The sequence below is a fragment of the Danio rerio genome, chromosome 17 (assembly GCF_052040795.2).
Source record: "Danio rerio strain M-AB ecotype USA chromosome 17, GRCz13ab, whole genome shotgun sequence".
NCBI classification, from domain to species: domain Eukaryota; kingdom Metazoa; phylum Chordata; class Actinopteri; order Cypriniformes; family Danionidae; genus Danio; species Danio rerio.
Genome location: NC_141037.1, coordinates 44521476 through 44546529, shown reverse-complemented (window position 1 = coordinate 44546529; position 25054 = coordinate 44521476). Strand labels below are relative to the sequence as shown.

Below are 25054 nucleotides of genomic sequence, written 5' to 3'. Positions count from 1 at the left end.
GTAATTACAACTTTTATTTTGGATGTAATGACATTGTTAATACATTGTTCTAACACTGTTATTATATCTGAGATGTAATCTGTATTAACAAACTTTTAGCTTGTGTGCAACACATGTGACTAAAACCTTTATATTGTTTGCAATTACTGTCGCATCATGGCGTACTTAACCTGGTCCATGGTCATTCTAACGACCACTAAGGTAATGCCCATGCTACTGCAAGTTAATGGTTGGGGGAGGTGTAGACGTTAATAACTGTAGCATTTGGGTTTAGGGTTGGGGAAGGTGTAGACATTAATAACCCACATTTTACAAATTAATGATGAATATACAGTGTGTAATGAATGCACTGACAGAGATTGATCCATATGCAGTATGTTTATTAAACAACTGATGTACAACAGAACTTTTGAAGGACAGGAATACTCAAGTCAAGTGCAGGGGAGGTAGCGCCAAACTCGAAGACTGGCAGATAATGATCGGCATCACGGTACAGACTGAGATCGGGGCATAAAATCATAGTCCAATAGCAGGTAAGGGTCTGGGCAGGCGGCGAGGAGAGACAAGTTTGATAAACAGTCCGCGCTGGCAACAAGAGAACAATCAAAAGGCAAGGAATAAGGCTCAGAAATGTATGCAGGGCAAAACAAGACTTTGCACTGAGAGGCGAGTGAAAGCAGCTTAAATGTGTGTGTGTGTGTGTGTGTGTGTGTGTGTGTGTGTGTGTGTGTGTGTGCGTTGGTGCGACCGGACTGTTGGGACAAAACACCTGAATACATACCGTCACTATGAGCACACACCGTAACTGTTGGAACAGCGCTACTGTCCCGATAAGTCGGGCGACATACACGTGTTCAAACATGCGTGACTTACTACCTCCCGCGTTTTCTCGTTATGTCCTAATGTTTACGGTGAACCCGTTTTTCTGTGTGTATCAGTGTATGCTCATTGTGTATAATCTCCCACTATCGTCCCTTTCCTGCTACTGCTGCTCCATACACATTAGAGCGCGTCACAGTCGCGTTTCATTGGTCTAGCTGCAGAACTCATCGCCCGCGATTGGCTGGATTTTTATCGCCTTTCATTGGTCGATCAGCGGAATCCCCATCAGCGATTGGCTGGATTTCATGTCAATCAATATCAACCCGCTTCACGTTTCCAATTGGCTGCCGAAGACACGAGAGGTAGACCTTTAATTCCGCCGGAGTAAAGCAACTACGAAAGAGAACTATTTGTGCATCTTAAAGGTATGAACTGCTTATTTACTGTATATTTTGTGCCATGTGTTAAGTTAACTTTAGACATTGTGTGCATGACGAGTTAGTCAGGGTCATATCACTTAATGTGCAACATCATTAGCAGATATAGTGTCCGTGACCCAGTTTGTTTATATTATATTCGCACGTTCAGACTTTCCCCTTAATACTATAATTTTATAAATGTATTATTTGCAAACTTTAAATAGCGAATGATTATTAGCAGCAAATGACTATCAATGTACAACATTGTTCACAGTCAAATAAACAGTGTTGTTGTTTTCAAGTCACCCATGCTAATGCCGATAGAATATTCAAAGTAACATGGTAAACTATATAGAAATTTCTAAATGAATGACTGTGGAAATATAAAACCAACTTTACCTCTGTCTTGATTGAGGTAAAGATGGTTTTATATTCACACATTTGTTCAGTGACAGCTCCATACATTGTTTACCATGGTACTTTAAATATTTGGACTGAAATCACATGTACAGTAATTATGACTTCAAAACAACATTAGTACTATTTAATCGACTGTGAACAATGATGTACTTTGATGGTTGTTGGCTGTTAATATTTTACTATTTAGAATTTCCAATTAATAATTTTCTGAGATTATATTATTAATGAGAAAGACTGCATGTGCGAATATAAAACCATCTTTACCTCTATTTAAACTTGAGCTTGTCCACTGTAGACTATTTATTATTATTGTTATTATTAGTAGTTGTAGTAGCAGTAGTAGTATTAATATTGTTGATAACATAATAATTGTTATGGTATACTAACCAATAACAAGGTGGTCAGTATGTCATTAGGGACACTTTTAGGAAGGGAAGTAAACTGTGTCATATATTTGACAAACGATTAAAAGGGCAAGGTTATCTTAACATCACAAAATATTCAATATTAGGTTAGTACTTTGTGTTTTAGTCAGGAATGTTTTGACTATGCAGTATTTTTCCCACAGCATCGATGCTTCACAAAAGGATGGATAACTGGTATGCCGTAATGATGGTCACAGAAATCCTAAATGAAGGCAGTAGTTCTGTTTCTGTTTACTACAAGGGATATCTTTCCAAATAAGGAAATTACCCACAACTATGGTGATTCTTCTTGGCCATGGCATTCAAGGTTGAGTGTGTGCTCTCTTTAAGACTGTTTTCTATTATCAGAGGACACGTTGGTTGTATTGTGTTGTGAAGAAATAACTTCATTGCTTGTGCATGTTTTTATATTTTTGTTCTATTCCTAAATGCGCACACAATAGTTGTGTATGTGACAGTAGATAATTACACTTTGGTTATTATTGTTTCTACTTGTATTAGTAGTGGTAGCCACTTTGTACATCTTCTTCAAAAAGATTAGCAAAATTCAAAAACATGCACATCATGTAAAGAGAAAGTGAATACAGTCTGTATTGAAGAGAAAGTAAGTTAACACTTCTTAACATGATCTGAGTTTACATCCAAAACTGCAAATGTAACTTAAGTGGAAAATTAAAACAATGCATTAAAACATTTGCAAACAATCACAGTTTCCATCAAATGGGTCAAAAAGAATAAAATCATCTTTTTGCCTTAATCTTGTGTTTTTTTTACTCACTTTTGTCCGACCGGGTCTTGAACCCGGGTCTCTGGTGTAGAAACCGATGTGTATACCACTAAGCCACAGAGGAAGTTGTGTTGAACTCAAACGAAAACACTCCAAGAGGGAATCCAGAAAACAAGGATTTATTAAAAAAAATATCAACTTAGGTTCTTCTCAAAAATGAGGTAGCAAAACAGACAACTTAGGTTCTTCTCGGAATGAGGTATACAAAATACTCTAACAGTATAATAAACATGTAAAGAAAACTCCACGAGGGGAGAAAACAAACAGATAATTAATGCAGTCAGCAACAAGGAAAATAAAACACTCTTACTAGACGTAGCTCAGGAGATCAAGGGAAACGCAAGGCAAGTTCACCAGAGATGACTCAAACACCGAGTGAGGAACACACAAAGTGACAACCTAAATACACTGGCTGGAACAAGTCACAGGTGATCTAAATTAAGTAAACAAGAACACATGAGGAAGAACAAATACAGAGGGGAAAAACGGGGACCTCTAGGGGAATGGAGACAAACTGCAGGATGGTGACAGGACCCCCTCCTTTAGGAACGGCTCCTGACGTTCCTACCAGAACACCCTGGCCTTTGGGTATGAAACTCCCGGATTAAACTAGGGTCCAGGATGTCTTTGGCAGGAATCCAGGAGCGCTCCTCTGGCCCGTAGCCCTCCCAGTCAACCAGATACTGAAGTGAGTTCTGGACCCTCCTGGAGTCCAGTATCCGGTGGACCGTGTAGGCTGGCTGGCCGTCAATGATCCTGGGAGGTGGAGGGGGTCTGTGAGGGGGGGCAAAGGGAGAAGACAAGACAGGTTTTAATAAAGAGACATGAAATGTGGGATTAATTCTAAGTGAACGAGGAAGATACAAACGATAAGAAACAGGGTTAACTTTCCTGGCTCTTCTAAATGGCCCGATGAACCTCTGGGACAATTTTCTCGACTCAACCCAGAGTGGAAGGTTCTTAGTGGCCAACCAGACTCTCTGGCCAACCCGGAAAGTAGGAGGCCTTCGACGACGGCGATTAGCCTGATGTTGGTATCTCAGGGAGGTTCGAAGGAGAGCGCTTCTAGCTCTCCTCCAGGTTCGTCGACAGCGTCGAACAAAGTGCTGGGCTGAGGGAACTCCCACCTGGACCTCTTTCTCAGGAAACAATGGAGGGGTATAACCAAATTGGCATTCAAAAGGGGAAAGTCCGGTGGCTGAGGACTTGAGGGTGTTGTGGGCATATTCAGCCCACATTATGTAAGATGACCAAGTGGTGGGGTTATTGGCTGCCATGCACCGTAGAGTGGTTTCCAAATCTTGGTTAACTCGTTCTGTCTGACCATTAGACTCAGGATGGAACCCGGATGATAGGCTGGCAGTGGTTACGAAGAGTCTGCAAAAAGCCCCCCAGAATCTGGACAGAAATTGTGGACCTCGGTCAGAAACAATGTCTTGGGGAATGCCAAAAACTCTGAAAACATGGCTTATTATGAGCTCAGCAGTCTCTTTAGCCGATGGCAACTTGGGCAGAGGAATGAACCGGGCAGCCTTGGAAAATCGGTCCACCACAACCAATATGACCGTGTTGCCCTGGGAGAGTGGAAGTCCTGTAATGAAATCCAGGGAAAGGTGTGACCAAGGCCTGTGAGGAACAGGTAAGGGATGGAGCAGTCCCTGAGGTCGCTGGTGTGATGATTTTCCCTGACAACATACTTGGCAGGCCTCCACATAACCTTTAACATCTTCCTTTATGGAAGGCCACCAAAAGCGACGTCGGAGGAATTCTAAAGAACGGGAACTACCTGGGTGGCAGGTCAATACAGACTCATGACCCCACTGCAAGACCTGAGCTCGCACTGCTTGAGGGACATATAGAGCCCCCAACGGTCCATTCCCTGGATCAGGTTCTTTGGTTTGAGCCTTACGGACAACTTGTTCCAGATCCCATCTGAGGGGGGCAACAATCCTTGAACTAGGAATAATAGAAGAAACAGGTTTTTCATGTGTCTCTGGAGAGTAGGCTCGGGACAAGGCATCAGGCTTAAGGTTCTTGGAACCGGGTCTATAAGTCAGGATGAACTGAAATCTGTTGAAAAACAGAGACCATCGAGCCTGCCGAGGGTTCAGTTGCTTGGCCTGCTGGAGATATTCTAGGTTCTTATGGTCTGTAAGTACCTGGAAAGGATGTCGAGCGCCCTCAAGCCAATGGCGCCATTCTTCCAAGGCCAACTTAACAGCAAGCAGCTCTCGGTCCCCCACGTGGTAGTTGCACTCGGCATTAGACAGGCGACGTGACATGAAAGCACAGGAGTGTAGTTTTCCATCCTCATTCCTCTGTGATAAAATGGCTCCTACACCCACATCTGAGGCATCCACCTCTACCATAAAGGGTATGTCTGGATTAGGGATAGAGAGTATGGGAGCTGAGGTGAATCGATCCTTGAGATCCTGGAAGGCAGCCGCTGCTTTAGGGCCCCATTCAATCTTGACTCCTCCTCCCTTTGTCAGTGCTGTCAAGGGAGCCACAACTGAGCTGAAATTCCTGATAAACTTCCTGTAAAAGTTTGCAAAGCCCACAAACCGTTGCACCTCTTTTACTGTGGTTGGAATAGGCCAGTTGAGAACAGCTTTAATCTTACTAGGGTCCATCTCCAGGTGACCAGGGGTGACAATGTACCCAAGAAACTTAGTCAGGGAAACATGAAACTCACATTTTTCTGGCTTGACAAAGAGATGATTTTCAAGGAGTCTTTGGAGAACCCTGCTGACATGGCCCTCGTGCTCCTCCGTGGACTTGGAAAATATAAGTATATCGTCCAGATAAACGAATACAAATATATTTAACATGTCTCGGAGGACGTCGTTGATAAGTGCCTGGAACACGGCAGGAGCATTGGTAAGGCCGAAAGGCATCACCAGGTATTCATAGTGGCCTGTGGGGGTGTTAAAAGCAGTCTTCCATTCATCTCCTTGCCGTATCCGCACCAGATGGTAGGCATTGCGAAGGTCGAGCCTGGTAAAAATGGACGCTCCCTGCACCAGCTCAAAGGCAGTAGCCATAAGAGGCAGGGGATATCGATTCCGAATGGTTATCTTGTTAAGACCTCGGTAATCGATACAAGGCCTAAGCCCCCCATCCTTCTTCTCCACAAAGAAGAAGCCAGCACCAGCAGGGGAAGTGGAGGCTCGGATGATGCCAGTTGCCAGGGACTCTTGGATGTAAGCATTCATAGCAGCCTGTTCAGGGGGAGATAGGGAGAAGACTCTGCCTCTAGGAGGAGAGGAACTGGGGAGAAGGTCAATTGCACAGTCGTATGGGCGGTGAGGTGGCAAAGAGGTGGCTCGAGACTTACTGAATACTGCCCTAAACTTATGATAGACAGCGGGAACTTGAGACAGATCTACAGAATCTTGAGGCTCGGGATGAGGGGCAGAGAGGCTCTGGGTAAAACAGGTGAAGTGACATGAAGGACTCCAATCTAGAATGGAACCAGTAGACCAGTTGATATGGGGGTTATGTCTGTGCAACCAGGGATGACCTAGAATGACCTAATACTCGGGAGAGTCAATAAGGTAGAAAGTCTCCTCCTGCTGATGTTTAGCAATGGTAAGCTTCAGGGACTGAGTGACCTCAGTTACTTTACCGGGTTCAAGGGGTCTACCATCCAAAGCAGTTACTGACTGGGGATGAGGGAGAAGGTGGGTAGGAATCTTAAGTTTCTTGGCCAAGGAGAGATCTATGAAATTACCTGCGGCCCCTGAATCGATCATTGCCTGGACTGGGAACTGATGACTCTCCCAGGACAAAATAGCTTTGAGAGCTAGAACGGTGTTGGCAGGAGGAACTCTTATTTTCCCCATCACAGTCCCCCTGTAACTCGGTGGGGACCCTCGTTTCCCGATAGTTCTGGACAAGTGGATCGAAAATGACCAGACATACCACAGTAAAGGCATCGTCGCTCCCTCATCCGTCTGTCCCTTTCACTGGGAGAGAGTCTGGAACGACCTAGCTGCATATCTTCTGGAGGCTCGGGAGCTTGTTCATTGACTGGGAGAAGTCTGACTGGTGGAGCATGAACTGGAGATGCAGGTTTGTGAACAGGAGTTTGGGACTGGGATGCTCTGCCTCGAGTCATTCTCCGTTCTCTCAAGCGAATATCAAGGCGAATGGCCATATCAATAAGGGATTCTAGGTCTTTGGCTGGTTCCCGGGTGGCCATCTCATCTTGAATGGATTCAGCTAATCCGCCCAGAAAGCAGACTCTTAAGGCCTCGTCATTCCATCCACTACCTGCTGCAATAGTTCAAAATTCAATGGCGAAGTCTGCAGCGCTGCGAGGACCTTGACGGAGAGTAAGGAGACGTTTGGAAGCCTCCTGTCCACTAACTGGGTGATTGAACACCTTCTTGAATTCCTTCTCAAAGGCTGTGTATGACTGGCAATAACTAGGCTGGGACTCCCATGCCGCAGAGGCCCAAGACAATGCCTTGTCAGTCAGAAGGGTGATAATATAAGCGATCTTTGAGCGGTCAGTGGGAAAACTTGAGGGCTGAAGCTCAAAAGTGAGAGAGCACTGGGTGAGAAATCCCTGACAGGAACTAGGATCTCCTGAGAATGGCTTGGGGGGTGGAAGTCTGGGCTCTGCAGCAGCTACTGGAGCTATGGGAGGACTGTTGGTACTTAGGGGTGGTGCAGCAGGAGAAGAAACCCCAGGAAGGCTTTGAAAGAGTTGCCGAATGGACGACGTGACATCAGCAAGGAGCTCTGAATGTTTTGTCATCACCTCCTCTTGACGACGGAGAACCTCTTCATGACGCTGGAACGAAGCTTCATGACTGCCAATCACTGCCAACAGATCTTTGGTACTGAGTGCCTCTGGGTCCATGTCTGACTCGGTGTTTCTGTTGCGACCGGGTCTTGAACCCGGGTCTCTGGTGTGGAAACCAATGTGTATACCACTAAGCCACAGAGGAAGTTGTGTTGGACTCGAACGAAAACACTCCAAGAGGGAATCCAGAAAACAAGGATTTATTAAAAAAAATATCAACTTAGGTTCTTCTCAAAAATGAGGTAGCAAAACAGAAAACTTAGGTTCTTCTCAGAATGAGGTATACAAAATACTCTAACAGTATAATAAACATGTAAAGAAAACTCCACGAGGGGAGAAAACAAACAGATAATTAATGCAGTCAGCAACAAGGAAAATAAAACACTCTTACTAGACGTAGCTCAGGAGATCAAGGGAAACGCAAGGCAAGTTCACCAGAGATGACACCGAGTGAGGAACACAGACAAAGTGACAGCTTAAATACACTGGCTGGAACAAGTCACAGGTGATCTAAATTAAGTAAACAAGAACACATGAGGAAGAACAAATACAGAGGGGAAACACGGGGACCTCTAGGGGAATGGAGACAAACTGCAGGATGGTGACAACTTTTACAGGAATTGCATGAAGCATCATTGGTGACTGAGATTGATTGCAGTGTGAAAACTTCCATGTCAGGGAAAGAGAAAGTAAGTGAATTTAAAGAGCGCCTGTTATGCATTATAAAAGGTCATATATTTTGGTTTTGCGGTCTTTATCAACAGGCTGATCTGCATGCAAGTTCAAAAACACTTTTATTATCCTAAAATATGCATTTATTTTTACCTAATTATCGCAGTGACTCCCATATGATTTATTCAGCGATTCATTTGTTTCCAAACCCCTCCTTTGCGTGAAGCTAATCTAGCAGTGATTGGTCTGATGACCCAGTCTGCTGTGATTTGGTCGACTGCGTTCAGCATGAGGCGGAGAGAAACACCCACCACGGTTATGAAGGAGCCACACTGCAGAGTATATGTGTGGGCACTATGGAGGAGTGCATTAAAGTATTGCAGTTAAACACCAACATTAGTAACCATAACCCCAAGTAATAACAGTGACAAACATTCAGTATTAATCCACACAGTGGCAAAAGTTGAACTATTCTGAAAATTGACTGCAGCTTATGTGTATAAACAGCTGATTGTGCCCATAGCAATGGCAAACAGCAGGGGATTGTGAGTTCAGAAACTCATTTAAATCGTTAAAGGAAGAAGCAGGCTTTGAGTTTTAAACATGGTTTGGACACAATAGGTAAACAGTCCATACAGATTTAACCTTGAGATACAGTACAAGCACTGATCTATAGTAAATACGTAATTACAAGCTGTGCAGGGTGATTACAAGTTACAACACACAATTAAATACATATTTTGCAAACTACACAAAATGCGGCAACTATTTTAATCACATCTACAGGTCATGATCTGGAGGAAGAAGAAATTGGTCCATATGAACTGTGAATGATTTATAATAATCACTCATTTATAATGTCGCTCGTGTAGCCAATAGGATTATAACAAAAACTAAGCACTGTGCTCAGCCATAGTTCATTAAGCTTGAACCTTTGGTTCATTGAGATCATCTTTAATATAAGATACTCTTTAATATAATATGACTTTCCTGAATTTTAAAGCCTGAATACAAGCACCACAACTAAAAGTCTGACACTAGGCTATAAACGAACTATACCATGATCGTCACCTCATCACCATCAACCTGTTCACTGTGAGATATTTCATGTTCAACAGCACCTGTAGTCTCATTTAGCAACTTCTTAGCAACCAGCTTTACAAAGACACCTAACAGCTTTAAAAAAATCACAAATGTGGTGTAACTGGTGTGTTTTATATCTTAGAATAAAACATAAATGTATTTTAAGTTTGAGTTAACCATACACTACATAATTTTAGGGATTTAACAAATATGCCATTCCAAAAAAATTACATTAAAAAGTTGGAAGCAGAAGTGGTAAAACACAAACTCGCTTCTGGGTTTTTGTCTACAGGGATATCATAGTTCCACCACTCTATAGGGGTCGGTTTGGTTATTTATTGTCTTTTTAGGCTCGTTTTATATCTGCATTCACTGCCTTTCTGACCCAATCTTATGCCTTTCCTTTTCATGTTTACTGCAGTTATGTAAAAAGTCATCATTGGCAATGATTGAATGTGGTTCGAAAAATTTCTACATCAGGGAAGGAGAAAGTAAGTGAATTAAATTTTCCTTTTTGATAAAGGCCAGGTTTCCATCTAAAGCTGCAAATGTAACTTGTGTGGAAAATTGAAATATTCCCAAAACATTTGTGAACAATAATCATTTGCATCAAGCTAGTTCGGACAATAAAATCATCACTTCACAAATCTTCTTGCCTCAATCCTGTGTTTCTTTTTTTCTCTTTTACAGAAATTGCATGAAGAGTCATTGGTGACTGGGATCAAATGCTGTGCGAAAACTTCTACATCTGGGAAAGAGACAGTAAGTGAATTTAATTTCCTTCTTGATGCTGACCATGTTAGAAATGGAGGTAGGGATGTTTTAGTACCCCTTTTTCCCTTCCCGATACTGATTCTTATACCTGAGCTCAGGGAATCAGCCAAAAGTAAGTACTAAACCGATACCTGAGTGGGTATCTGTAGAAACAGTTGTGTATAATACTAGCCCTGTTTATCCATTAATAAAATGGTACAAACACATACAGCAAACTAGGGTAAAGTTTTACAATATAACTGTATAAAAACAGTGCAAAAAGAGATATAAAAAATAAAAATGAATACTATAGAAAAATAACATCTTTGTATCTCAATATTCAGAAACTTAAAAAAATATAAAAATAAAAAGACACTTGTTGATTTTAAAGAAAATTTAGAAATTTATTGAGAAGGAAATATAGCCTAAACTTATCAACAACAGATTATATCATTGTCATACTGTATAGAATGCCCGTAAACAGTGTAGCCCGTAGACTAGTTGACGACAAAGTTTTTTTTTTTTTCCATTTAGATTGTTTCATCTGTCAAATGAAGCTCTGTTCTTTACTTTTATATAAAGTATAGGCCTAGGATTGCATTACTTTGCGTACATTTTTATAGTTTATAAAGCTATAAAATGAAAGTCTCAGTTTGGTGTGGAGTTATCATATGCATAAATCATTTAAGTCAATCAGCATTTGTTTGATTTGTAGATTAGGCTATGCAGGCTATTTTAGAAATGGATCTTTTATAAGGACTATTATTAACTGTAATTCTTCAAATGAAGAAAGGTTTAGCTATTTGTTGATTGTATTTATGATGTTGCCGTGTTGAGCACACTTGGAGCAAGTGAAAACCCCAACGCTTCGACTTCCACTTCTTCTTTCCACTGCTTCTTTCTCAACTTGTGCAAATACATGAAGGTGTTTATGATGCAGATCCAGGACAGAGGCAATCACCAATAGCCTTAGTTTGGCATCAACTTGTCTGTGTCAAACTGTGACAAGTCTTTTCACTATTTTCATTATGCTTCTTTTATCAAAATATGTCTGTAGGCACGTGTGGTTGCACATATTATAATGAGTTAACAAATAGCCCTATGTGTTGGAAAATAATAGTACATTTTAATTGTTTAACTAATACCATAAATTGGTTAAAAATGCATCCTTTCAGTTAACGGTTAAACGATTAATATGAATATCTCTAGTTTTCCTTCTGACCCCCATATTTGAACACATTTGTTGAATAGAGTGGTAGAATTATGATGTCACTTTGTAGACAAACCAGCAGTCAGCATCACGCTGGTTCCTTTGACAAAAAGCCAATAGGCAAATGTAACTTATGTGGAAAATTAAAATAATGCATTAAATGTTTCAGACAATCACTGTTTCACTCAAATGAGTCAAAGAGAATAAAATAATCTCTTAGCAAATCTTCTTGCCTCAATCTTGTGTTTCTCTTTCTCACTTTTACAGGAGTTGAATGAAGAGTCATTGGTGACTGGGATCAAATGCAGGGCGAAAACTTCCAAGTCAGGGAAAGAGACAGTAAGTGAATTTAATTTCCTTCTTGATGCTGACCATGTTAAAACCTCAAATCAGAAAAGATTGGCACAGTATGGAAAACGCAAATAAAAAAGAAAGTACTGATTTCTAAATTTACTTTGATTTGTATTGAATTGCAGATAATCCAACAGACATTATTTAATGTGTTTAATAAACACATATTCCAATTTTGGTTCTTGCAACATATTTAAAAAAAAGTAGTGACAGGAGGTTAGGGCTGTCATCAGATAAAATGGTTAAATGATGTGAAGTGAAACAGGTTAAAGAGGACACAGGTACTGGACTGGCCTGTCTGCAGTCCCGATCTGTTTCTAATAGAGAATGTGTGGTGCATTTCCAAGCATAAAATGCAACAACAAAGACCCCGTACTGTTGCCCACTTTGACTTGTTTGCAGTAAGAATGGTACAAATTTACACATGAAACACTTCATCACTTGCTGTCTTCAGTCGCTAAACATATTTTTAAGTGTTGTAAAAAGGAATGGCAACATTACACTATATTTTATTAGCAATTTCCATACTGTTTCTGATTTGTGGTTGTAGAAGGACGGTTGACCATCATTTTAGGCTGTTTTTCCTGGGCAGTTTTTCTCAAAAATGTTATTGCGATGACTCTCTTTGAGTACAATATACCCCTCTTTGTTAATTTATAATAATGACTAGTGTATTGGGGGATGGGCATGACATGGTCATGAATTGTGTGGACAGTTTGGCCTTGTGAGGACACCTATGTTTTACACAATTGATGAATAGAGTTAGGTCTGTAATGAGTTCACTGTATAGTGTATTGGGGGATGGGCATGACATGGTCATGAAATGTAAGGACAGTTTGGCCTTGTGAGGACCCCTATATTTTACACAATTGATGAATAGAGTTTGGTTGGTTATGAGTTCACTGTATAGTGTATTGGGGGATGGGCATGACATGGCCATGAAATGTAAGGACAGTTTGGCCCCCATGTTTTACACAATTAATGAATAGAGTTTGGAGTTTATGCTAACCGTTGGCTCTCTTGTACAAAAACTTAAATAACAAATCAAATGAAATTGTAGATGTTGTCCATGCATTTTTCATCCATTTGCTTTTCCCTAATGCCTGAAATTGGCCAGGTAATAGTAGTTCATTAGTTAAGTGTACTTACTTAGCAAGCTTTCTGACCCAATCTTGTGCCTTTCCTTTTCACATTTACAGGAATTATGTGAAGAGTCATCAATGGCGAGGATCAAATGCAGTGCAGAAACTTCCACATCAGGGAAAGAGACAGTAAGTGAATTTAATTTCCTTCTTGGTATGAGCAGAGTTTCTATCCAAAACTGCAAATATAACTTCTTGCAAACAAAATAATTTCCTCTTTGACAATGACAATGCTAGATGTAGAAGGGTTAAGTGCCATTTTAGGCTGTTTGTCCTGGGCTGTTATCTCAAAAACGTTGTTGTGATAACTCTATTTGAGTAAAATAGACCCCTTTCTAATAGGGATATCAAATTCCACAAAATCCTGTGATCCATGATCATTTAAATTAGCGATAAATTATCAATTAATCATTAATTACCACTCCATAAACACAATAGATAAAGTTTGGAATGTTTTGAAGTATTAAAGAAATCACCCAAGCATTTTCCATTTGGAGACTTGCAGTAATTAATACCTTAGTTCTTATAAATAGTCATTTATAACATACATAATTAATGAATTTGTTACTGAAGAATAAAAACAATACACACTATGCTCTTTGCATAAAGATCACTGCAAAATAAGCTTAGTGCTTATTTTATGTATAAACTATAAATATAAAAAATAAAGAAATTAAGTAATGGAACATTATATGTAAAAAATCTAAATGTATATACAGTAGTAGGCTAGGCTAAATAAAGGTGCCTTAAAGCTTTTGTGAAGAACAGACTATATATGATAGGTGACACAATCTCAATAAACACTTGGTGCTTGATCTCATATAGGCTACATTATTTAAGGACATTCGATACGACATTGATAGGATCTGTTGATGTCAAACTTATGTTTCCTTTTTAATTTCCTCTGTAATGCTACTATTATCCCTCATCACCAGTAAAATAACCAGCCTTTGTATTTCATATATTTTAAATGTAGATTTTCCTGCCAGTTTGATGCAGGCAAATGAAATTTAGGCAAATCTTACTTGTTACTCTTTCACCTGAACTCGCCACGAGTAAGATGGAGAAAATGAAAGCACATCAGCATAGATGAAAAATCAGATGCTTAAGACATAATCTGTAAAATAATGACTTATTATAAACTTTGTTAGTTTTAAAGTTTGTAGCAAATATAGTACAGAGGTTTGGGATAAACCAATTACAGTAGAGCATTAATTAAATCCTTATTTTTCAGGGAGTGAAACAAATCAACCAATGCAACAGGCATGAACATAAATGTACACTTCATATATTTTTCTTGAAAAATAATGTACATTTTTGTTGGTCAGTTATCTAGAAAATAAAGAATAAATAACATTTGTGGTGAAGTGTTTCAAAAGAAGTACTGCTATTCAGACCCAAAACACAATTTTTTTGTTAAATAAATAAATACAATAATAATATAAATAAAATTCAAGTAAAACATTCTCGTTTCAGGGAAGCCTACATTAAACTGTGTTCACGGTTAATGACAAAATAATCCATTGCGCTGGCCATTATGACTTTAATTCATTTCATCAAGTAATTTAAAAGAGCAGGACAGACTTTACAAGCTATTCTGAGCACTAATTGTGTTCACAGATTACCTTGAAAGAACAAACTCGGTCTGAAGGATGAGAGAACTCAGAAACTCATTGTGAGAATGGAGAGGCTCACCGCATGTCGGGCCGTGATGCACGATTTTTAAAATTAGAGTCTGCATGCATCAATTCATGCCAGTCTGTCAGATGAAATTGCTTAAAACACCTTAACATTTTAAAGAAACTAGTTAAAGTTTGCATAACCAATGATTGATCTTATCCACCCGTGACCCACTCATAATTAAACATCACATAGCCTACTTTTTGATTACCTGACTCAGGAAGGCAGCACACACATATATAACCAATCAAAACAGGGTTATATACATCCACCCCACAGAACATAAACTGCACACACTCGATTATTTAATGTGTGAAGTCATGGACGAATGTCTCGCAGCTCAAATCATAACTTATCCTTTAATGTCCATGCTTAATCGGTCATCGTCAATAAGGTCTGTCGATTAAACAGGTTACTGACAATCAATCGATCAGTGAGTAACTGTTAGCATCCCTACTCTCTATTAATATATAATAATGACTAGTGTTTTGGGGGATGGGGAGGACATGGGCATGAATTGTGAGGACAGTTTGGCCTTGTGAGGACCCCCATGTTTTAACACAATTGATGAATAGAGTTTGGTCGGTTATGAGTTCACTGTATAGTGTATTGGGGGATGGGCATGACATGGTCATGAATTGTAAGGACAGTTTGGCCTTGTGAGGACCCCTATATTTTACACAATTGATAAATAGAGTTTGGTCGGTTATATGTTGGCTTATTTTACATTTGACAATAAGATTTTTGTCCAACATGTACAATAGAGATGCACAGATCAGCTGAAATGGCACCTGAATCCGCAGCTTCAACTAATTAGGGTTGTGACGATGAGGAAATTTCCCCACCGGTTAATCGACATGTGACAACACCGGTAATACTGGTATTTTTTTTCTGCTTTTTCCTCTTTTCTTTCAGTTTTGCGGGAATTGCCAATTCGGCGTCTATTGTTTGAATGGACAAAAAGGAAGCTACAAAAAAAAATTTAAATCACTGTTATTAAACAACACAAAATTTTATTAACATAACGAATAAAACACAACAATGCTACAGGCTGAAAAAACTGGAAGTTGGAACCATACAAATAACAACCATAAACGCCTATATTAACAGCTTAGTCCTTAGTCCTAAAATACATTATTAAGGAATCTATAGGCTATTGAAGAATAAACCGAATTTGAAATATGATCCTTGCATAATGATCACAACTCAACAAGCTGGCACTCATTTTATATATAAACTATAAATAAAAAAAAATAATAAAAAATGTTAAGAAATGAAACATTATGTAAAAAAATTTAAAGACTACAGGCTAAATAAAAGCGCCTTGTCAGAGCTAAACATCAGCGCACACGTGTCAGTTTACAGCTTCTGTAAAGATCAGGCAGCCTATACAGATCACACAATATCAATAAACAACATGTAAATGTATAAATATTTCGATAAGTATTGTTATAGAATATTTATAACTTATGATCTTGCTTTTTGGTTATATCAGTACCAGCTTTGATCTCTCTTTAAAGCTGCAGTTACAGGCGCTGCATAAGGGCGTCTTACACTGTCAGTGGCGGAATACACACTGCACTGGCAAGACGTTTTATTTTTATTTTATTTGTTGCAGATTTGCGTGTTGTTCCTTTTTAAAAATATATATTTTATTTTTAAAATCTCTCAAGTTAATGTTGTCTATCGAGTAACATAATCTCCCTCGGATTGGAGTTCGGTGCGCAGTAACATGGACCAACACCACCCTGTAAGTTAACACACTGCATACTGTAGGTCCACAGCTCTGGTGTGGTATGAATTACATGTTTTATATGTTTATATGTATATATTAATATGAAAACACATTACAACAAACTAGCCACCCTTTGATTTTTTTTCGTTTACGTATATTTTTATCAAACGAAAAATGCAATGAATAGTTTATTTTGGTTTTCATTTTATTAGAAACAATATCATTTAAAGGCTACACAACTCCTCCATGGCTCCAATTGCGTTTTGACAGATATCCTAGATAGACTTTCTGGCTCAAAGACATTTATGCCTGTTAATTTCAGCGCTGTATTTTGACAGATTTCGCAAAGGCTTCAGCTATTCTACCTGTCAGCTGGTACCAGCTTCAGTTTTGTGACCAGACTCGTTAGGCATCTGTGTCTAGATGACAGCGAGAGAGATGAGATCAGACCTCAGATTCAGTAACTGAGACGTGTGGCCGCACGTCTCAGTTACTTTATTGCAATTTTTAATATTGGCTCATCTAAATTAACTTTTCATTTATTAAAAGCCGAAATATTGCCAGACAGACGAAGCAACTTTCGGTTTTTGAAGAGAGCATTCTCAGTGATAAAAGACGCGCACACACACACAGGTTAGCCTACACTCTTGTCGGCCTATTCATTGTTGATTGTTGCTCACGGCTGTTGCCGCGATTGTTGCTTTGTTTCTCTGCAGTTGGCTTATTAATGGCGCGGCATTGCTAAATCACTCTTGTTTTAATAAAAAAAAAAAGATAATTTATTAAACATTGTGAGATGATGGTTGCGTGATTTTTAAAATGAGATTATGCGTTGCGTATTTATGGCTATTGATCTTATCTACCCGCGACCCGCACATACATTAGTTGAACATCAAGTATAAGTGTGTTGAAAATGAGTGTATAAATTAGTTATGTTTCCTCCAACTGCTGCTACCTTTGTCAGGCACAGTTTGCAGATTGCCTCATTAACGTCTTCAGGTTCTCTTTTTGCATTTGGTTTGAACCCAAAATATAGCCAAACAGGCGCTTTTGCATTGCGTTTTGACACTTATCCGTCCGCCATTCTTTCTGTAAATTCGACTCCTCTCGTTCTCTTAATGTGATAAATGAAGTATGACGCATTGTAGCTATGTTCAGATGATAATTATAGAGCATGCTCTCGTCTTAAGTAAATTATTTAGAATTATGTTTCCCATTTAATTCAAATAAATATTTAAATTAAAAAAAAAAAAAACCGAATACTTAAAAAAAAAAACAAATGTGGGGACGGTGTCACGGTGAAAAAGTCACCGGTGTTTCGTCTTAAAACCGGTATCACCGTCAACACTGTCTATCGTGGCAAGCCTAATACTAATCATCCACCCGCCACCAGTTCACACATATAGTTTTATCTGATATATGTATCCGCACCCGATCGTCACTTTAATAATTTAATTCTTTGTTTTAGACATGATGATAGGTCACCTTGGATATTAACAGCAGATTCATTGAGCTATAATCTGCACATCTATGATAGTAAAATAATATGTTAAGCGTTAACGTTTTTAAATGAACATTTATTTATAAAAACAAAAGTTTGTCTTAAGACAACATTTTCTTCATTTTCAAATAAAACAAAGTAAAAATAAGACCTTTAGCTTTTACAGATACAGGAACAAGATAAAAAAGGGTGCCACTTCAGTCTAAACAGCAGCTAGGTTATGTTTACTTGGCCTTTTTCTTTGCACTGTGCAAAAACAGAATAGCATCTACTGTGCCTGGATTCGGGAGATTCCGCCTCGCCTCCTAAAAGCGGCTGCAGCACTGAATGAGCGTTCGTTTGCACCACGTGTTGTAAGAATGAACAAGATTCACCTCGCAAGGTGCTGCAGTCGTGGAAAAAGCTTGTTTGTCCCAGAGCGAGAGCATATTTTCCTCTGATAACTCTTACTGAAACTTTGAACAGCAGGCTACTCTTGCACTTCATCCATTATTTTGGGCGTCTCACATGATTATTCTGCAAAGCCCACTCTGCTTTTTTGCTGGTCCACTGCCATGTCCTGCTACATCCACCCGCAACCGACCCGCAATTAATCATAATGTATGTTTTTATTACCCGACACGTGGATTATCTGCATTGCCCGCTGATATAACCGCAATCTGTGCATCACTAATGTACAAATTGTTTTGGTATTGATTTGAGATTTTTGCGTCAATAAGGTTTACCTGATGTGCACACTTTTTAGCCTGGACATGCTTTTAATTTAATAATAACTGCAGCAACTTTCAAGCTGTCAAAAGGAAGTATTCAGTAAGTTTTTAATTTAACAGGCATATCATTTCATGATTTTTTTTTTTGCTTTACAAATTGATGCATGCATATAAAAGTTGTGGTATGTTTAGCATGTGAATTGGATTTTAATAAAAACTTTCCCTCTGTACAGTTTCGCCATGAAGTACACAGTGCTGTTATTTCCAGTTTGCATTCTTGCGATGATTGTAGTGGTCCTATGTTAAGTAGAAAATGAAGACTTCAACTTGCAAATGTAAGTATTTATGTCACCAATAATTAGCGTATAAATTTACGTGTCATATTTTTTTAGTCTGTGTACTTCAGTACAATATGGATTTCTCATGTAATTTCTAGATATTTTTTTCTATTTTTTTTTCTTCCATCAATTCACTATTTGAAAGCCATATCCATTTTTTCACATTTGTTGTTTTTAAGTAAATAAAAGATTATATTAATGAATAAATTAGTGTCAAATTAACATAACCTTACTAGGATTAAAGAAAATATTTTAATTTTAAGATAAATTAAATTCAGTCTTATAACATGCATTAATTTTACAAAAAACTACAAATTTAGCATAGTTGTATGTTGTCCTAAGTAAATTAAAATATTTTACAGCACAACAAACACTATAAATTAAATAAAACACTTTTACAGGTGCTGGTCGTATAATTAGAATATCTTCAAGAATTTTAGTTATTTTATTCATTTCATTCAAGCTGTGAAACTTGTATAATGTATACATTCATTCCACACAGACTGATATATTTCAAGTGTTTATTTCTTTTGATTTTGATGACAACTAAAAACGAGAAATGAAAAGTGTGTAAAAAGGTTAAGTATTGAAGACACCTGGTGCCACACTCTAATCAGCTAATTAACGCAAAACAGAGCTCACAGAGCACTTGGTCCAAACACATTAATAGAGAGGCGAAGTGAAGGAAAAGATGTGGTAAAACAAGAGTGTACAAGCAATAGGGATAACTGCACCCTGGAGAGAATTGTGAAACAAAGCTCAATCAAACATGTGGGGGAAATTCACAAAGAGTAGACTGCAGCTGGAGTCAATGCTTCAAGAACCACTATTCATAGATGTATGCAAGACATGGCTTTCAGCTGTCACATTCCTTGTGTCAAGCCACTCTTGAATAACAGACAGCATCAGAAGCATCTTGCCTGGTCTAAAGACTGGACTGATGCTGAGTGCTCCATACTTATGCTCTCTGATGAAAGTACATTTGGCATTTTCTTTAGAAATCAGGGTCCTAGAGTCAGGAGGAAGAGCGGAGGGGCACACAATCCACAGGTGTTGCTTGAAGTCCAGTGTAAAGTTTTCACAGTCAGCAATGGTTTGGGGTGCCATGTCATCTGCTGGTGTTGCTCCACTGTTTTCTCTGAGGTCCAATGTCAACGCAGCTCTATACCAGGACGTTTGAGAGCACTTCATGCCTTCTGCTGCTGACCAACTTTATGGAGATGCAGATTTCAATTTCCAACAGGTACCTGTCCATGGCACCTGCACACAGTGCCAAAGCTACTAGTACCTTCTTAAAATAAAAATCGCCTACCTTAACCCCATAGGAAATCTATGGGCTATTGTGAAGAGGAATATGCGGTATGCCAGACCCAACAATGCAGAAAAGCTGAAGGTCACCATCAGAGCAACCTGAGCTCTCAGAAAACTTGAGCAGTGTTGAACACAGACTGATCCACTCCATGCCACTCTGCAGTCATTCATGCTAAAGCAGCCCACACTAAGCATTGACCGCTGTGCACGCTCACACTTTTCATCTTCATACTTTTCAGTTGCCAAAGATTTCTAAAAATCCTTTCTTTGTATTGGTCAGAAGTGATATTCTAATTTTCTGAGATGCTGCATTTGGGGTTTCCTTTAGTTATCATCAAAATCAAAATAAATAAAAACTTGAAATATATCAGTCTGTGTGGAATGAATGTATACATTATACAAGTTTCACAGGTTGAATGAAATTAATGAAATAAATCAACTAGGGATGCTCAAAATAATTGATTAACCGTTAACCGAAAGGCTGCGTTTGTGACCGATTAATGCTATCAGTTAAACGATTAAAAATATTATTTTATATATTTTTAGTTTGGCTGCATAAGGGGCCGATTGAATGCGCCTTTGCGTCAAGAAGGGCATCTTTTGCACGCGGCTCATCCCAGAGCAGCAGTTTGTGTTGTCAAGACAGCTACAGAGAACTTTTAAAGAGCTTGGTTTCCCCTACATTCATTCTTCAATGGCGGGGACCAAAATGCATCCCTCCACGGCTACATTACCCTTTCAAAACATTCAGTCGTTGTTGTTTTTAATAGCGGATTATAATCGCACCAAAACGTATTAAAAGGTAAGTGAATTATAACAGCGTAAACTTTTCTGTAACCGTATAGTGCTGTGTGCTATCTGTTTAATCCTTTGGCGTTACGTGCTGACTAACTGACAGGTGCGCGATGTGTGAGGCCAGCAAACACGCAGAAGCTTTCAGTTAAGATGAACACAGTTTCTATAGTTTATTTATAGATAAAGTATGACTTTGTACATAATCAATCTATCTTGCTGGAGTTTTACTTCAGGACGCATTAACACCGCTCTGAAGGTCTAATCGCTGTTTTAAGTTATCCAGAGCTGTATGAATGTAAAATCTTGAATATCATAATATTATTAAATATTACAATTGTAACAACTCAGACAGCAACACTTATGCACAATCGATACCCAGCTGATTCAGTCGTTTCATAACATCACCGTGCTTCTTTTCTTCCTTTTTCCTTGTCAACATAAAGGCAGTGAGATGCGCCTTGTTTTTGGCCCCTTGTTCAACTGCAAGACATGCTTAACTTGCGGGACGACAACGTGTAACCCGTGCCTACAGACACATTTGCCAAAGAAGCAAAATGGAAGAAGAATATTGCTGTTTGATCGAGACGTGTTGATGCTTAACCAGCGCTGATGTTGACTGCGTAATAAATGCAACAAATAGGCTTTACCTTTTATTTGACAGCTTATAGAGTATGTATGCACATTAATGCAATATCATATTTAAACAACAAAACTGTTTACAAAAAGTCAACATATGCGCGCGTTGTTGTTGTCTTTTTATCACGCAGCGCGCACTTGAACCGCGAGAGAGAGGAAACCATATAGCAAGACATAGTCTTTAAAATAATGATTTCTATAAAAATGTAAAAGGTTTTGTGATTATAATAATAACAGCAAGGCATTAAATAAATGCATATTTTCCGTGGAGCAAGCAATTTGAGGAAGTCTGCGATTTTTATTTGACGAAAGAAAAAACATATGATTGGGAAAAAAACTGCCTATGCCGGTTATTAAAAAGAATCAGTCAGTATTTTTGTTTTGTAATATAAATTAATTATTTAAGTGGAAATAATTTAGGGCAGTCCTATTTATTTTATTCATTTTATTTAGTTTATTCTGTTCTTCTGTGCTAAACACTACAGGTGCGTGAAAATGCTCTATTGTTATGTTCTATTATTAATATGCTGGCATGTTAAAATAAATCATTATTTTAAAATGCAATATTTAATGTGTCAGACACAAAATAGACACGTCAATTTGTTTAATATAAAATTAATAGTAATCTAACCAGTTAACCGTTAACAACCGATTAATGAGTGGCGGTTGTCGGTTAGCAAAATTAACCGAAATGAGCATGCCTAAAATCAACTTTTTGAAGATATTCCAATTAAATGACCAGCACCTGTATTTAGCAGAAGAAATACACCAGTTAGGCAGCACTAAGGAACTGCTCTCTTATTGAGTAGGATGCAGAAAGCTTGCACTCTGATTGTAAAATAAGTCTTTAGTTTTTTTTTTTTTTACAATGTCGGTAAAAATATGTATTTTTGTATATTTGTGTTTTTCTGTTGCAGACACCAAATCAAGGAAAGTTATGATAAAATTATGGAGCACACTGAAGTGGATGCAGTCATGGAACATTTTAAAAGGACACCTCACCACAAAAGCAGAGCGTGATCAATGCAAGATAGCAGAAGACAAAGTTTTTTTCCCTCTCCGCTGTCGCGACCAGCTTGCATGGCTTGGGATCGGTAGAGCTACACATCGATGAATTTGCTCTTTAGTGTTTGAACTCTCAGTAATGATTTAAATCACACTGAACTGAGCTAAACTGAACTGAACTTAAACACTAAAAACTGAACTACCCTGATCCAGTTACTATGACCATTTATGTAAAGCTGCTTTGACACCATTTACATTGTAAAAGCGCTATACAAATAAAGCTGAATTGAATTGAATTAAAAGAAGAATGTCATGTACACCAAGGATGGCATTACAGTAGGGCACAATGCCTTTTCCCCCCCTTAGTCCTTCCCCTTACCCCTACCCCTTGTTTTGCGCGTTCACGTCAAGGGGTAGGGCTGTCCCAATTCTCTTTAGCTTGAAGGCGTTGGGCTAAGGGGAAGGGGTGAATAGCCCTTTGAACAAAGATTTTTCAGGTCCACACTTGAAACCAAGGGGTAAAAAAATTTCCCACAATACACCTGCCACAGCTGCACCCAGAAGTAAGGAGAATTTTTATTTTTTTATTTATTTATTTTTATGACAAACAAACATGATTCAATATATTCATAACTACGTTCATGTTTTACTGTCATAGTTTTCTTTTTTAACGCTATAATTTGCAATCTATAATCCATAATAATCACTCCTTTGCAGCAGTCCCACAACATTCTGACACTTGATGACACTGGAATACCCTGCCAGAAAAGTATAGTGTCTGTGATGAGCTGTTTACAGTGTCTGCTATGATGTTAGTGTGGTTTTCGTGTGTTTACATAGATGAATATGGCCACTGTGTGTATATATACAGTAAAGTTACAATCTTATTGCCACATTAGATCATTATGATAACATGATGTGCCTTCAGTGATTTCCTCAAGATAAATATCAAAAAATAACACAACTGAAATAACTACAGCAGTTGCGATCATCTGATCTCATATGAAGCATAAAATTACGATGACATATGCTGTCCCAATTCTTATGGGTACATCTGAAGTCCTTTCCTTTAACTTTTGGTTGTAGGGGCCAAGGGGAAGGGGTAGGGGTACAAAAATAGAATTGGGATTGGGCCTAAATCAGTTTTAATTTTTTGGTTGAACTTTAAGGGGCAGGACCCTTAAAAATGCTGTCATTAAGCTGTTTTTTTAAGCCTTGTTGAATAAATGCATTTGAGACAGTGATTTACAGTTACAGGTTTTTTTATCTACCTATCTATCTCTCCCTCAGTCTGTCTGTCTGTCTATCCATTAGCTAGTCCAGTTAAACACTAACTGTCCTCATAGTCCAGTGTTAGCAATGTGTGTCGGTGTGTATGAGTAAAGTCCAGTTAAACACTAACTGTCCTCATAGTCCAGTGTTAGCAATGTGTGTCGGTGTGTATGAGTAAAGTCCAGTTAAACACTAACTGTCCTCACAGTCCAGTGTTAGTAATGTGTGTCTGTGTGTATGAGTAAAGTCCAGTTAAACACTAACTGTCCTCATAGTCCAGTGTTAGCAATGTGTGTCGGTGTGTATGAGTAAAGTCCAGTTAAACACTAACTGTCCTCACAGTCCAGTGTTAGTAATGTGTGTCTGTGTGTATGAGTAAAGTCCAGTTAAACACTAACTGTCCTCATAGTCCAGTGTTCGTAATGTGTGTCGGTGTGTATGAGTAAAGTCCAGTTAAACACTAACTGTCCTCATAGTCCAGTGTTAGTAATGTGTGTCTGTGTGTATGAGTAAAGTCCAGTTAAACACGGAATGTCCTCATAATGCAGGATTGTTGCTGTGTGTTTGTAACACTCATGGCTGTCCTCATAATGCACGATTGAGTCAGAAACGCCCACTTTTGCCCTGTCCCCACAACGTTGTAGAATGTCAGGTCTTAATATTTCCAGACTCTTTCACAATAATGAAATTCTGAATAGACAGAGTTATTCCCCATGCAATATGGAGAAGATTCATACATTTTACTAAACTGTAAGACAAAAGAAAAGGTGGGTCCCCATATCCCATGATGGTACTTTTTTAGGAAAAAAGTCCCAATAAACCACTCGTACCAGTATGTGTGTGTGTGTGTGTGTGTGTGTGTGTGTGTGTGCGTTGGTGCGACCGGACTGTTGGGACAAAACACCTGAATACATACCGTCACTATGAGCACACATCGTAACTGTTGGAACAGCGCTACTGTCCCGATAAGTCGGGCGGCAAACACGTGTTCTAACATGCGTGACTTACTACCTCCCGCGTTTTCTCGTTATGTCCTAATGTTTACGGTGAACCCGTTTTTCTGTGTGTATCAGTGTATGCTCATTGTGTATAATCTCCCACTATCGTCCCTTTCCTGCTACTGCTGCTCCATACACATTAGAGCACGTCACAGTCGCGTTTCATTGGTCTAGCC

At 38.8% G+C, this 25054-nt stretch overlaps 2 long non-coding RNA genes across 2 annotated transcripts; one reads left to right on the top strand and one right to left on the bottom strand.

Moving 5' to 3' along the window:
• Positions 1–1177: 1177 nt before the first annotated feature.
• LOC108179794 (uncharacterized) lies at positions 1178–23852 on the top strand. The gene is made up of 9 exons (XR_015945093.1): positions 1178–1247; positions 2230–2398; positions 8304–8379; positions 9863–9932; positions 10132–10203; positions 11672–11743; positions 12955–13026; positions 18757–18858; positions 22521–23852. It is a non-coding gene; the product is annotated as an uncharacterized LOC108179794 (long non-coding RNA).
• LOC148679562 (uncharacterized) lies at positions 23184–24820 on the bottom strand. The gene is made up of 2 exons (XR_015945094.1): positions 24342–24820; positions 23184–24206 (listed from the first exon to the last, which is right to left on the bottom strand). It is a non-coding gene; the product is annotated as an uncharacterized LOC148679562 (long non-coding RNA).
• Between the last annotated feature and the right edge of the window lie 234 nt (positions 24821–25054).